Here is a 14,689-nt window from a genome sequence, read left to right on the forward strand (position 1 = left end):
CAAACGCCTAATGCACTATACACACAATCCTAATGTACAGTAAACAATTATTAGTACCATACTATGTAGGTTATGAGTAGATTTTCCATCTCTAAACCGTTTGTAGAACAAATATTGCACATTTTTCCTATTCTGAGACAATAGGGCTGTAAGATGCGGGCCTTCTATTATCTTTGCATATCAGTGAGATTAAGATGGGGGGGATTGTGTTTTGTCTGTCAGGATGTTTGCATGTGAACCTGGATCCCGAAGGAGTTAAGAGACTGTTTTTGAGAGTGTAATGAAGCTGGTGCCAATGAAAGGCAATCATGTGAAAGAAAGGTAGGGGGAAGGGCTGGAACACCATGAAGGTAATTAAAGCTTCTCTCGCCACCCCTCCCCCTTTGCTTCTTGGCCTTCTCTGGGCTGTCTCTTACTACTTGTCTGAACAGAGGAAGCAGATCAAGCTATTCTAAAGTTCACATCAGCTAAGGAGACATCCGAAAGTGGCCTGGGGTTCCAGTGCATAAAATGTTTATGAGACAAGGGCACAGCCGCCTTCTGTATTGCATTGTTCTGCTGCAAGAGCCAGCGACAGTCCTGACAGGGTCTGAAGGGATGAATCGATACCAATGATGCATTTAGCACATGACAGCTGGCTGACTAGCTTTGGAATGGGTGTCTCACTGTCAGTTGCAGAGTGCAGTTGTAGACTTTTCTTTCTCTTGGGGGAAAAGGATCATTTGAAAATCAAGCAGGGCATTAGAGGGTTTCCTTGAAATACAATAATTCAGCTTCCCCTTCCCCCAGTTGTGAGTGAAATAGTCTTGGCAGTTTCTAAGAGCTACAGCTGCTTAGATTTCTGAAGATCAGTTCCCTCTTTGTTTTAATATCCTGTTGCCAAATTCCAGGGTCCCAGTGCTGCGACCTTTGACCTCTTTTTGTATGTGTGTATGTCTGATCAACATCAAATAAAACCAGACAAGACACATTCTAATTGAAACCTCATCATTTCTTTTTTTCTTATTCCTGTATAATTTCTGCCTAGACCTTTAACATTAAGTGACTACAGTAGATGTTTTTTGGGAACTGAAGACCAACAGTGAATGTGACATAACTAGGCTTGGTAAAGAAACAGCAGCATATGAAATTTTAAAAAAATCTCGAACAAGGTTGTAATGAAGTAGCTTCATAACTTTACGCTATCTATTATCCCATGACCTGAGGCTTTATGAATAAAGATCTGATGTTTTTCTTCCTCACTTTCTGTGCTACTTGGCCAAAACATATACTGGAAAATGTGAAATTAGGGTCCCCATTGTGCTTTTGACCAGTCCCTCTTATTGAGTCCAGTTAAGAGATTATATTTAAGAACTATGAACCTGGGTTATGTAGTTTTGAAGCAATATCTTTTATCTGATACCTGTTTGCTTATGCAGTTTCTGTCACTGGCACATTCCTATAGGCATTTCTAAATTGGATGACAAATATGCTTTCTTGCGTAACATTTTCATAGTCACTGAGCAAAGACAATAGTTGGACTGTCATTTCTCTGAACGGTCAGGAATGATTTTCTTTCTATGTGTTGGGGAAGGTGTGTAGAATAGCTAGCTCCTATTGTTTACAGGATGTTGTATAATGGCAGTTTCTGTTACTGTTCCTTTTCTGTGTTAGAAAGAGTAATAAAAGGATTTATTAAGGCTGATTTAATGGCAAGACTTTTTGTTTTAATAAAGCCCACCTCATAATTTGTATTTTGACAAATCCATATATGGAACTGTAACCTTAGTATTTGATTTTTTTTAATGCAGCTTATTTTTTTCTGCATTATCAAGGGTTAGGGTTGGAGTTATGGAAATGACAGATTATACTGTCTTGTTTTTGTATAAAAATATCAAATTCCCCAAATTTGGTAGGGAAGCTTGTTTTTTATAATGTCCCAACAATATTGTAAACCACTTGATTTGGTACATAGTATTCAATGTCAGTTATATTAAAGCGTTGCCATAAGTAGCTTTCTCCTAAATAGAGATGCCTCTATCTTGCAATATGCAAAAACTAGCTACATTTACTTTAAGATTTGTCTTAGCAGTGCTGTTTTTGTTTCATACTAAATACGGTGTGAGCTGAATTAGAAGAGGTACTTCTATTTGAAGGCTGTAGAAAGTACACAGATACATTAAAAGTTTGGGTTGAGCTTTCTGGGCAGTTTTCACATCCTCAGAAAATTATACATCTGGTAGATAAGGAAGGACATGATATTCCATCCTCTTTGTATCGGTGTCTAATGACTCTGCTGGACTCTCTTGGAGAAAGAGCTGTTTGCTTCTTCTGTCCATCCAGCAGCCTACCTATCCTGCCTACCGCTATTATCAGCTGTGGTTTGCCTGTTGCCGGCCAATTCCATTTCTTCCTGTGGCCCATATTTTTTTCCCCAACTGACTCAGTGTTCCATGGACACTGAATATGCCCAGTTCTCCTTTAAATGTCTTTTTGGGAGGGAGGGTGGTCTTTCCCCCCTTTCCCTCAAAGATATTTTTATAGCTTTAGTAACCTTGGGGAAGTCCCAAGTCTGCTAATGCTTCCCCATTGTGCAGGAGTGCTGGTGGTGCTGTTAATCTCTGAAATGCATTAGCAAAGAAAATAATTGCTAATAATTATCTATGTTTTAGTACCCCAAGAAGTTCTTTTAGATTTAATATTTATTGATATTTTGTAAGCTTTATTATTAAAGCAGCCTCTGTGTTTTGTAGCTATTGTGCAGCTGTGGCTGATGTTTTTGTATTTGTGGCGTAATAAACATTTTCACTCCCAAAGTGTAATCAATATTTTAGTTCTCTTGAGTTTAGGGGAATTACTTAGTCATCCAAAACTGTATTTTCAACTTGGGCTAATTATATTAGGGCTATCACCCAGTTCAATAATTTTTGACTGAATTTCTGGTTGATCATTTTATTTATTTATTTGGTTTGACTTGACTCTGGGCAGCTCACAATATATAAAAAACAAACACAAATACAATAAGATAAATAAAAATACAGTAAGGGAAATAAGCAAAATGGCAAATCTGGACATCTAACTTCAAAACATATGCAACATATAACAAACACATCTAACGAAGTGTTCCATCCAGCCTACCACAAAGCCTGGGGGAACAGCTGTGTCTTTAAAGACTTGTGGAACACCATCAGGATGGGAGCCATTTGGATCTCATTGCAGAGGGCAGGTGCCATGACAGAGAAGGTGCACTTCCTGGGTCTGAAAGATGATACTGTTCGATTAGGGGGCCTGGAGTGCATCCACTCTGTCACTTCTTGCCAGCCAGTCAGAAAACACAGGAGATAAGCAGTCCTTCAGATAACTGGGCCCAATGCCTCGTAGGACTTTAAGGGATAATCAGCACCTTGAATTGACATTTATCAACATATATTTCCATGAGAAGTGCTGCAATAGTTTGAAGTAATCAATTAACTTTTTAAAAATGATCCATTGCAGCAGAGGACATCTTAATGGAGTCATTTGCCCTCGTTTATGTTCCAAAGGAGCTAGAAGCTCTGCCCCCAGCATAATTTGATCTCCACCTCCCTTATTTTACTGTGGTCTAAAGAAGGAGCTTTTTATATGTGTGCATAGCTCATCCTACAGAGTGGTCAGGTTAGAAATCCTCCATTCTTTAGGCTTCTGTTCTCTAACCATGGGCAGCAGGTGGGTGCGACTGAGGGAGACCTGGTTGAGCCAGTAGGCCCAACCCTGGTCTCTCACTTCCCAGGAGTGCCAGAGATGAATAGTGCAGAACAGAGCAAGTTAATTTGTCCTCCTTGTGTGGGAAGAAGCAATGATATGTGTGCTTTTGTAAGTTCTTCTATTAAAAATATTTTATAATTCTAGAAAACCTTTAACCTGATCATTTGGAGCCTCTTTAACTAAAATGCCCTAAATTATACTTCAGTTATTTCTTTTGCTACCTACTTAATTTCAGAATAAGTTAATATATTTCTTTTCATTCTTTTCTCCTCAGGAGAAAATGAGAACAAACATTCTCAACTTGATGAGAACAATTCCACTTGATCATTGCAGGTACTTAATTATACGTTTTGGTCACATTGATACTGGAACTGATGGCAAAAATTGGCTGAAAATAGGGGAAGTAAGCAAGGAAACTGATTCATGCTTGGAAGAGTGCTATATACATAGCAGGACTGGAAATAAACTGTCAGTAATCAGCAAATTTACAAACAGGAGTTTTGTTCAAGCATATTCCGTTTTTAAAACTGAATGGTTTTTTCTATAATTTAATAATCACTTTGTGATTTTCTTTTCTAAGTTGGAGTTGTGTTGCCCTGGAACTTGCCCTAGCAATACTTTAAAGAAATAAGGATTATATATTCTTGTCTTCTAATAGAAAATACTTCAGTGCTATTCAGTCAGTTGCTTAGAGCTCAAGAAGCCAATTTACTCTTCTCTGCTCTCACTTTTTGTTTTCTGTTTTTAATTGACACTCAACATTCAGAGGCTGTTGTACACACTTTGTCTTCATTGGGTGTTTTTGTTTGCTTGTTTGTTTAATATTTCAGATCATTGGAGGGTCCTGGGTCTGCCTTCTTGTTTCTCAGTTCTCCTGGCTCAGTTTCTTTCTGTGAGCACTAATAGCAAACTTGAGGAAGGACGGAATGATGTGAGCATCAATATTCATAGCTGAATCTTGGCACAACTGTATTGGCAAGGTAGGATGCATTCCCTAGCATTTTTGCTAAGCTTTGAAAGGCAAAATCCTAATCCTATTCATTCTGAAAGCATTTGCTTATTCCTAGGCCTATATTTTTTATTATTGAGAAGAAGAAAAAGAAAACACACACACATAGAAAGTGCTTTAACCAAACAGTGAAAGAAATACAACAAAGAAAAAAATGTTAATATATCATTATAACAGTAAACAATTACAATTCTGTATATACTTATCTAATGCAAATATTATTCAAGTACATATATGTTTCTAATACATTTATATGACTATCATTTTTTTAAACTTAAATGGGTCCCATATTTCATTAACTAGGCCTTGTTTTCATGTGTTGGGCTAACATGGAATTAGGCTTTAGCTGAACCAGCAGGAATATGTGGGAAGGAGATAAAGATCTGTGCTAAGCAAAGTAGAAGGCAGATGAGACAAAAGGCTAAAGAGCCTAAATACTCTTATTCACATATAGCATCGCCATTTGGTTAGTGACTTGCAAATAATTTGTATACTACCAGGGTTTTAATTTGTGCTGAATAGGTTACATGGTTTGGAGTGTCCTCCACCTTTAATTTTGTTGATATAGTAAGTTACATTCTGCCCTTTTAGTGCCCATATCCCACTTATGGCAGATAAGGACAGTTATAGCCAGTGCAAGGCAAATATCATACAGTTACAGTTTCAAGAAAAAGAAAGGTCATATGGTAAAAGTAGACTTGGTACAGCAGATAAAATAAAGCATCAAATAACATTTACATTCCATATGAAATGAATGCCTTCCTAAATATTAGAAGATGCCAAACTAGTCTCCTGGGACAGGAAGTTGAATAATTTTGGTGTGGCCATGGTTAAAACTTTTTGCCTTCACCACTTTTGGTATACAGAGCAGGCCCTTTCCATCTGAATGTGAATAGGCTGATATAACAGAAGGATAGGTCTAAGGCATCCTGGATCCACATCCTTTATTGCTTGAAAGTCAGCATCAACACTTTGCCAAATTTTTCCAGGTACAGTTCAATCAGTGGAACTTTGCTGGACCGATATAGTGTGGTCCTGCTTGGAAGTGCCCACCAGCATTCTTGCTGCTGTCTTCTGAATCAGTTGCACTTTCTAAAGTCTATTCCAAGGTAACTTCAAGCTATTGTAGAATGCATAGCAATAATGCAGGGTAATATTCCGCCTTGAGTAACCGAAGCAGTGTAGTTTATAGTGATTCTTGATTTTTCCCTCCCTCTGGATTTCTCTTTCAAAATTTTGATAAATATATTTTTGAAATAAAATACTAATTTTGTTGTGGTTGAATAAAATTTTGCAGTACTAGTACACTGTTTGCCTAATTCAAAATCACTTTAGAAGTGCCAACTGTTAGAGAATGAATGTAGTTTAAAACCATGAAATTTCAGAGTGATTTATACTAAGATGTTTAATTTGAGTCAATTTAATTTTAGTCTCTTAAGTACTCAGTCTGATATTGGTTCTTGAAATGAATTAAATTGATTTTTTTTTGTAAATGACCTTTAGATCCAGAAAGTTTTCCAGTGTGATTGCCAAATAACCTGAAAACAATACTGTGATTCACAAATAACAGTAAATTGGCCATCCCCTTAATCTTGAGAAATTATTATAAACATTCTTTGTCTTTAAGTGATATGAACATATTTACTAATTATTCATTTTTCTTATGTAGCTTATTTTCTTTTAACATTAAATGTCTAGAAATACAAAACAAATGTTATAATACAAATTTCTTGAGATTCTTCTTGTCCTAATAAAATACAATTTACTTTTCAACTCTTGTTTCCTCCTATAAATGGATTTTGTGAAATACCAACACACCTTGGTCTTTTTCTGTTGCATGCATTCTTCCATTTACAGAAGATTTCAGCCCTGAATAAGTTTAGATAGATATTAATAAATTTGTATTATTGAAAAGAGAATTTGTAAGGCTAATTTAAAGGAAAGAATAGAGGGAGCAAATATTTATGTCCCTGGTCTTCCTAGCAATTTGAAGTTAGATGTGGTGGAACTCTTGTGGAGGACAATGAGAACTTCTGTTGACTTGATTTTTAATACAAAGAAGAAATTATAAATAATAAAGCAGCTTTTAGTAGAAAAGAATACAACATAATGAAATAATAAATGCATAATTTGAAAGGATCACAATATACCGACAAAGCAACAGCAACGAGGCTGTAATCTTAAAACTACATCAGAACATAGATAAGATTACTACTAAAATCAGCCCAAATGAGGGATTTCACCATCTCTTGAAAGACAGTTGTGAATTCATTATTTAAGCATTAGTTTTTCATGAACAATTGTATTTGTAGATTATAGATACGTGATTACTTTGCATATCCCATCCTAGAACTTAAATGATCTGTAACAAAAGGTGATGTGTATCTAAAGATTGTGAGCATTTTGCAAGTCTCCGTTGATACTTGTTCTTGTCCCCTGCTGTTGATGATTGGGCTACATTAAAATCTTCACTCAGATAACTCTGTTAAGCTGTAATAACAACAGCAGCAACAACATCTGACTGGTCTGCACCCACTCATTGCCAAGCAGTTTAACAACATATTACAAGGAGGTGAAATTGAAGATTGGTTAACATCTAGCAAAACCTGCCTGATAATGAAAGATCCAACAAAAGGGGCAGTGCCAGGCAACTACAGGCCAATTGCCTGCTTACCAACAGCTTTCAAATTGCTATCACTGTGGTAGCTGATGCAGTCCAACAGCTTCTGGTTGAAAACAAGCTTCTTCCATCTGAGCAGAAAGGAGACTGCTCAATAGGTGGATAAAAGTACCAAATCCAGTTTAAACATCTGGCTGACTGTGTGACCAACAATAATAATATTTTTATCCTGCCTTCTTTAATATATAACTCAAGGTGGCAAATCTTTAACACCATCAAACAACATCTGCCTATTCCAGGTCCTTGGGAAGGACTTGATAGGTGGATAAAAATGCCAAATCTAGTCTAAACATCTGGCTGACTGTGCGACCAACAATAATAATATTTTTATCCGACCTTTTTTTATATATAACTCAAGGCAAACATATCTAATACTTCTACCTCCTATTTTTCCCCACAACAACCACCCTGTGAGGTGGGATGGGCCGAGAGAGAATGACTGGCCCAATGTCAGTAATGTCAGGAAGTATGATGTGTGGATAGTTGGTGTAGTTTGTAAACTCTGGTCTGTGGTTTAGCACAATGCATGAATCAAGCTATGATGGCTTGATCAAGAAACCATGCACAGTGTGTGACCCCAGCCAACAAGTTCAGTTTTAAGAATAGGCCAAGAGAAGCTCTCGGATAAAACACAGCATGTCCAGGGGAAAGGACCACCCACTCTGATCGTAAGGCATTGAAATAGACATTTATTTTGGAAAGATCTGATTTTTAAATAAATTGAGGGATGTGCTTTTTTTAATGTATTAATGTGTTTTCATGTATCTAACAAGACTGACTTCACAATGTATCTCATTAGTTTTTCCATAACCATTTCTTAATTTTCCAAAAGATGTAACACACTGTTTATACATCTGGTATATATGGCAACATTATTTAGATTTTCTTGACTTTCATTAAATATGGGAAATGCTGGCTTTATAGGAAGACAACAATTGCATTTTAAAAAGAAACGTATTATCTGAAGGAATTAACCCCAATGTTGGAAGACAGATTTTGAGTTTCAGATGCTTCCGCTGTAATGATCTTCAGTTCTGTACTGCCTTTGTGCAGTTTCATTACTTGCAGCCATGTTCTATTCATGGATTCACTGTTGAATTTGCATTTCTGAAAAGGAATATGATTGCAGCTTCCATAGTTTTGAGTTGATGTAGAGATAGCACACTAATGGTCATGCTGGCTGGGAGTCCTCGAAACTGCATCGCACATGTACTGGAAGCACTGGATTGGGGACTTTCTTATATATTTTTTTCCTTGACTTTTCCCTTTCAGGGATTCAAGCACTAACTTGATGTGAAAACAATCTGCTGTGTTTTTTTAATTCCTGTACTCCCTTTTTTTTTTTTTGGTGAGGGAGAGCCACTTCTCTTGAAATTCATGTATTATTTTGCATTATTTGACTTTTCCAGTTTTTGAAAGTATTTGGTTTGTGCATTATCTTCTTGCAGGAAGGTTAGCGATGTCCTTCTTTTAAAGGATAGGGATAAATTATTGGTATAGCCTTTCAGTCTGATCTTTTATAATTGTGAAATTGTATAGAAGGATTTAGGGGAGAATACTTCACATATTATTTCATATGATTGACTGTGACTTTAGAATGGCTTTCTTTGAGGAAAGAAAACTTTACTGAGAAAATGACAAGAAAATGAAATTCCAAAACAATTTGTTTCCCATCTGCCCTGTATTTTCTATCATGCTGTCTGCTGGTCAAGTAGTAAGAACAGAAATTTGTGTTGTTTTAATAGTCTTTAAGCTGCTGCTGCTGCTAATGTTTCATTTTCCCCCCCAATGATATTGAAAAATCTTGATAAATGAAACTCCATGATACCCTCTCTGAGATGTGATTTGTTTTGTCTCTTTGCACTCCTTGACTTATCTGGAAACTTCAGTGGTATATATACTTAAGAAATGTTACTAATAAGAACCTGAAGTTTGTCCAGAAATAAATCAAATAAGTTGTCTTGTTTCACATCTCCATAATTCTCAATTACAATCTGACAACAGCAAAACCCGAACAGTTCTTTGGGTTCGAACAAGACACTCTGTGGTACAGTTCAACTGTGGACAGGGAGGTAGCTCTGCGGTCCCAGTCTGGAAGTGCAGTCTAGCACGATGGGGGCGCTAGAAGTCCATTGTTGTAGTAACTGTGGGTGTTATTCTATGAAGCTGCTCATGGTTTTCCATCAGTTTTTGGCGGCACCTGTCTTCAAAGCTGGTGGAGGCTTCATAGCACGGGGCTTATCAGCAAGTTCTGTCAGCAGCCGCAGCTTCTAGTTCCCTTGGCTGGATGTCACAGTGGTGTAGGGTTTCTTTCACAGCGTCTTTGTAGCACTTGCCTGGTTGACCTTGTGGTCTCTTTCCAGACTCCAGTGCACTATAGAGGAACTGACGAGGCATACAGTGGTCATCCATTCTGATCATGTCTCCCACCCACCACATCTGGGCTCTGATAATCAGGGGCTCAATGCTGGTGGACTCTGTGCAGTCCAAGACCTCCAGGTTGGAGACATGATCTTGCCAACAAATGCTGAGGATGGAGCAGAGAGTGCACATTATTTGACTTTTCTCCAGTTGTTTGATGTGCTTTCGGTACAGAGTCCAGGACTATATGCATCCATATAGGAGAGAAGGGATAACCACAGCTCTGTAGATTTTCAGCTTTGTGGAGATATGGATGTTGTGTTGATTGAGCACTCTAGTACATAGCTACCCCAGTGCCTGGCTGGCCTTGCTGATCCTGGAATCAATTTCTTTGTCCAAAGATCCATCACTTGAGATGATGCTTCCCAAGTACTTGAAGCTGTTTACATTTGTGAGCAGAGTTTGGGGGTTATTCATGCTTCCCTTTTGTACTTGGGTGCAGAGACTCAACACTTTCAAGACTTGTATGGGGAATTAATTGCAGGTGGCACAAGTGTGTTTAAATGACTGTTTTTCTTGTAATATATATGGAAGACAAGCCTTATGCTGTTTTGCTAGTTCCTATTGTATACACTGTATTTAAAGTACCAGTGTGCCATTCACAATTAACTCATATTATTTCAGACAAAGATGAGCTTTTGAATTGTCCAGGAAATTGTTGAAGGAGGAGAAAGACTGGATGAAATACAGCTGAGACTCCGAAGAAACAAAAGAAACAAAATATCTGGCTCTTGATTTAGATTAAAATGGGATACAAGAAAACAGAATGCATTTCAGATGGGCAGGGATTAAGAATGAAAAAAAATGGTGTTCTGGTACTTGGCAGTGCAAAAGTGCTGCATGAGCTTGAATGCTAATCTTTTAAAAGATATCTGAGACCTTTTTCTTAAATTGGGCAAGTTTAAGATGTATATGTTTATTTAGTCAATCAACACACTCACAGTGACTTATTCTGATTGTAGAACATTACGGGCAGGCACTCTCTCTATAATTACAAGATATTAGACTGTGAGTGAATAATCTCGGATTTTTACTTGGTCTCATGAATATAATGCTGTTTGAATTAGGTTTTTGTCTGTGAGTGTAGCCTTGTATATCCATTCTTCCATGTGGCTGCATGTGCTTATATTGTCTCTTATGTATTTGAATTCTTTGTTTAAGCACTACTGGTGAGCTCTTGTTATGGATCAGAGCACCTGCCGCGTGAATGCCTTGTTCTAAAGGTACGCAACTCAAATCACGCTTTAGGCCTCTTCCAGAGCAAAGTAACCTACTAGAAATCTCTGTGTTAAATGTTAAACATTCATTCAGCAGTAAACAGCTTAATTCAGTGTTCTATATTTGTCATACATTCTCGCCTAGCCTCCTTTGCTCTCCACCCCCCATAGCATTCACTCTTCCATTTTTGTGCTGGTAGATATTTCTTTAAATCTCTTTTTTATCTTTGACCATTTCATTTCGGTTTTTTGCACCTCTATGTATGCATGTATGCATGCATGCATGCATGCATGCATGTACATTCACAGGTCTCCCTCTTTGTAGGTAAACCCATTTGTTCCTTTTGGGTACTACTTTTGCTCTGTTTCTGTATTTCTCTCATCTTTGTGCTTTGCTGAGGATTTTTTGTGACAGCACCTAAGGCCTCTGGCAAGCAATTCATGCTAAAGAGCCTTAGATACAAATGGACCATGGAGAAGGCAGGCTGGCAGACTGATTAAGTTACTGAAAAAGATGCAGCGAAGATCACGACACACTTTTAAATCAAGAAGAGAAGTACTGCATTTGTATTTCTTACACCTCACTTTTAGTGATTTTGGATAATCTTTAGTTTTCACCGTTTTCCAGAAAGGAACAATGGATTTTGGTATTCCCCCAGTTTAACCAGACAGGAAAGGGAGTATGGGTGGCTTGTTAAACCTTATGTCCTGCAAACCTAGCTTACTTGCTCATACCTGTTATAGGAATATAGATTGAGAGGTGACTAGGAAGGAAGTGGACACACTGAAAAAATGATTTGTCCCTGGGGCCACTGACTAGGGGAAAAAAAGATTTCTATAGTACCTGTTGAGAAGAAAATCTAAAGATTCAGAAGGCTGATTATTTTAATGATTCTCTTGTTTACTGACAGCTTTGTAGGGTCATTTTGAGAATCTAAATTGGAGATAGACTTTGTTGCTTGGCACCCTACCTTATTCTATTTCCTTCCTATTGTATTATAGGAAGTGGACATGCATTTTTAAATTAAGATTGGAAATGAGAGTAGGAAGGCAAATGGGTATGCCATGCTGCTCAGACCTCCGATTCTCTCCTGGCTGGAAAAGGCACAATAGCATCACACAATTTGTTCTGCTGCACATTCAATTTTTGGGATGGGGTGGGGGGAGAACATAAATCTCTGGATTTCTCTCTATGAGATTAAAGGGAGTTTAGAATTAGTGGGAAAATGAATATTCTGGGAGGAAAGGTCTGTCAAAGTGGGAAAGATGAACTGACCAGTCTGAGGCAGACCACCGGATCAAATTCCCATTCACTCATGAATGTAGTTTACCGCACAGGGTTGCTGTTAAAAGAGAGCTGTGTATATGAGAGAGCTCTTTGGGAAGAGTTAGAATATAAACAAAATAATAGCTATGCCACACTGAGGTAATAGGTTATTTAATTTATTTATAATAAATATATAATAAATAATAGATTATTTAAAATATTTAATTTAGAGAGCCAGTTTGGTCTAGTGGTTAAGGCATTGGGTTAGAAAGCAGGAGACTCTGATTTCTAGTCCTGCCTTAGGCATGAAAGCCGGCTAGGTGACTTCGGGCCATTCACTCTCTCAGCCCAACTCACCTCACAAGGGGTGGTTGTGGGGGAGATAGGAGGAGGAAGGAATATTAGGTATCTTTGCCGCCTTGAGTTATTTATAAAAATAATAAAGGCAGGATAAAAAAATCTAAAAATAAAATAAAAAAATAAAAAAAAGCTGGTTAAAACAGTCTATTTGACAGAATGATAAAGTAACATATAATTTCAAAATTATTGAAAAATTATTAAAATGGAGAACGCCTGAAGATAATATCCAAAGATTGATCTTTTGATCAAGATTATATAACAGTATCAAAATGGCTAGAATAATTTTAATTATTCTATTATTTAATAATTATTTAATAATTTAATTTGATCATTTTAGTAATTTTATAATTATATTTATTTATAACAATAATAATTGCCATAATTTAGTGACCACTTTCAAGTAAAAATGTTTTTTTCCCTTCCCCAGTAAAAGCAAAAGTTGCTGGAAGGTTTGAGACTAGATCTGTTATGGAAATAATTAAGCTAAAAATGCAGTTTATAAGACAAACCAGAGCAGCCATCTGCTACAAAATTCTTTTCAACAATTGTGCAGACTCTAGCATTTTCATAAGGATTGATGCAACAGCAATACCATGTTGCATGAATAATCTTATTAGAGTAATAACAAATATTTCCTGAATGTGATTTTTAACAAATGAGATCTGGCATTAATATGGGGGGATAAGGATCAGTTGTAGATTTAAAGTGCTCAAGGAACCTGGTTGGAAGTCCTGGGAAGTTAATGTTCAATGGTGGGAAAAGTAGAAGAAAGAGAGGATGATGACAACCAGCAGCAAGGTGAATACACTCAATTGCAGCACTAATGGGTGCACCGTTGGAAAACCTGAAGGACCAAGTTTTGGGAGTTCCTCCTGGAGAATATCTCTCTATGTGGTCTCTAAGTGTTGATGCTGACTTGATGCCACAAAATCTATCAAACTCTGCTACATTTGAAGCCCTTCACATATATCATTCTTATGGCAATCTAGTAAGAGAGGTCAGTGTACTCTTAGTTGCTGATGTGGCTGGGCTGTAAGGAGCAACTCAGCTGAAACAAGATTTAGTAAAGGAGATGAGATTTAAATGGAGGGTGGTGGTGGGGAGATGAAGCTAATCTCTGCTACTTAGCTATCTACATGTAAAAACAGTTTACTCTTTAAGTATGTTCCTTTGAAATACATGTATGATTTTGCTTCAGTTCCTCTAAGCTGTCTTGGTCGTGTTTAGGTCTCTTGAGGGGGCAAAAGTCAAAATGGCATGAGGGGGCTTGTCATCCCAGTGTAAGATTAACTGTAGTGTTTAAGCACTTACATTCTGTGTTCTGGCTCTAAAATATGCTTTACAAATGTCAGTCCTCAACTAGACTGCAGTGGAAGAAATATATCATTAAGAAACAAGAAAAACAAAAGCTATTTTTTAGCTTCAGAAAATACATTTTTCTTATTATACAGAAACACTACTAGCAAGACTGAGCTTCAGCCTTTTCTGAGTGATTCAATTGGATTGCACAATATTTTCTCAGTACTTGCTAACATATTTGAAAGCTCTGGCTAAATGACTTAATCAGAGTTGTGGACATAATGGCCTGGAATTTATTTTTTCCACAAGAGTGTCCTTTTAGTTCTGTTGTTTGCCTTTCCTATGTCTTTATTAGACAAATGGTATTAGGAGAGAGAAAAAGACCAAGGACCAGAAAGTCATAGCATTTCTTTTGTTAAAGCACATGCATTTCTTTTCTGCCCTTTTTCCTGCCTGGATGTTGTTTGTTTTATCCCCTGAACCCTGTAACTACTGTTTGCTGAGCACTTAAGCAGGCCATGTAATCTATTGCTAAGATGTTCCTTATCTACGTTTTATAAAACTCCTTCAAAGACTGCCGGAAGTGTTCTTATTGCTGTGAGAAGAGTGAGAAAACTGGTGAAGATGGCATTATTGGCTTCTGTTTCCGATCATTAAACTTGGTCAAGGTTTTCCCCAAATGAAAATCGGATGTCCCTAGCTGCTATCTTTTG

The 14,689-nt window shown here is 37.2% G+C and overlaps 1 long non-coding RNA gene across 3 annotated transcripts in view; it reads left to right on the forward strand.

Moving 5' to 3' along the window:
• The window catches only part of LOC103052532 (uncharacterized), a 67,278-nt gene that overhangs the window by 18,490 nt on the left and 34,099 nt on the right, over positions 1–14,689 (forward strand). For all 3 annotated transcript variants that reach the window (XR_015795059.1, XR_015795058.1, XR_015795060.1), the window contains 2 exons: positions 3,998–4,056; positions 4,554–4,703. This is a non-coding gene — a long non-coding RNA (uncharacterized LOC103052532). The remainder of the gene's footprint in view (positions 1–3,997; positions 4,057–4,553; positions 4,704–14,689) is intronic.

This window comes from Python bivittatus, unplaced genomic scaffold (assembly GCF_059951505.1).
Source record: "Python bivittatus isolate LINGU-HERP-01145 unplaced genomic scaffold, Pbiv_v1 ctg000080_np1212, whole genome shotgun sequence".
Lineage (NCBI taxonomy): Eukaryota > Metazoa > Chordata > Lepidosauria > Squamata > Pythonidae > Python > Python bivittatus.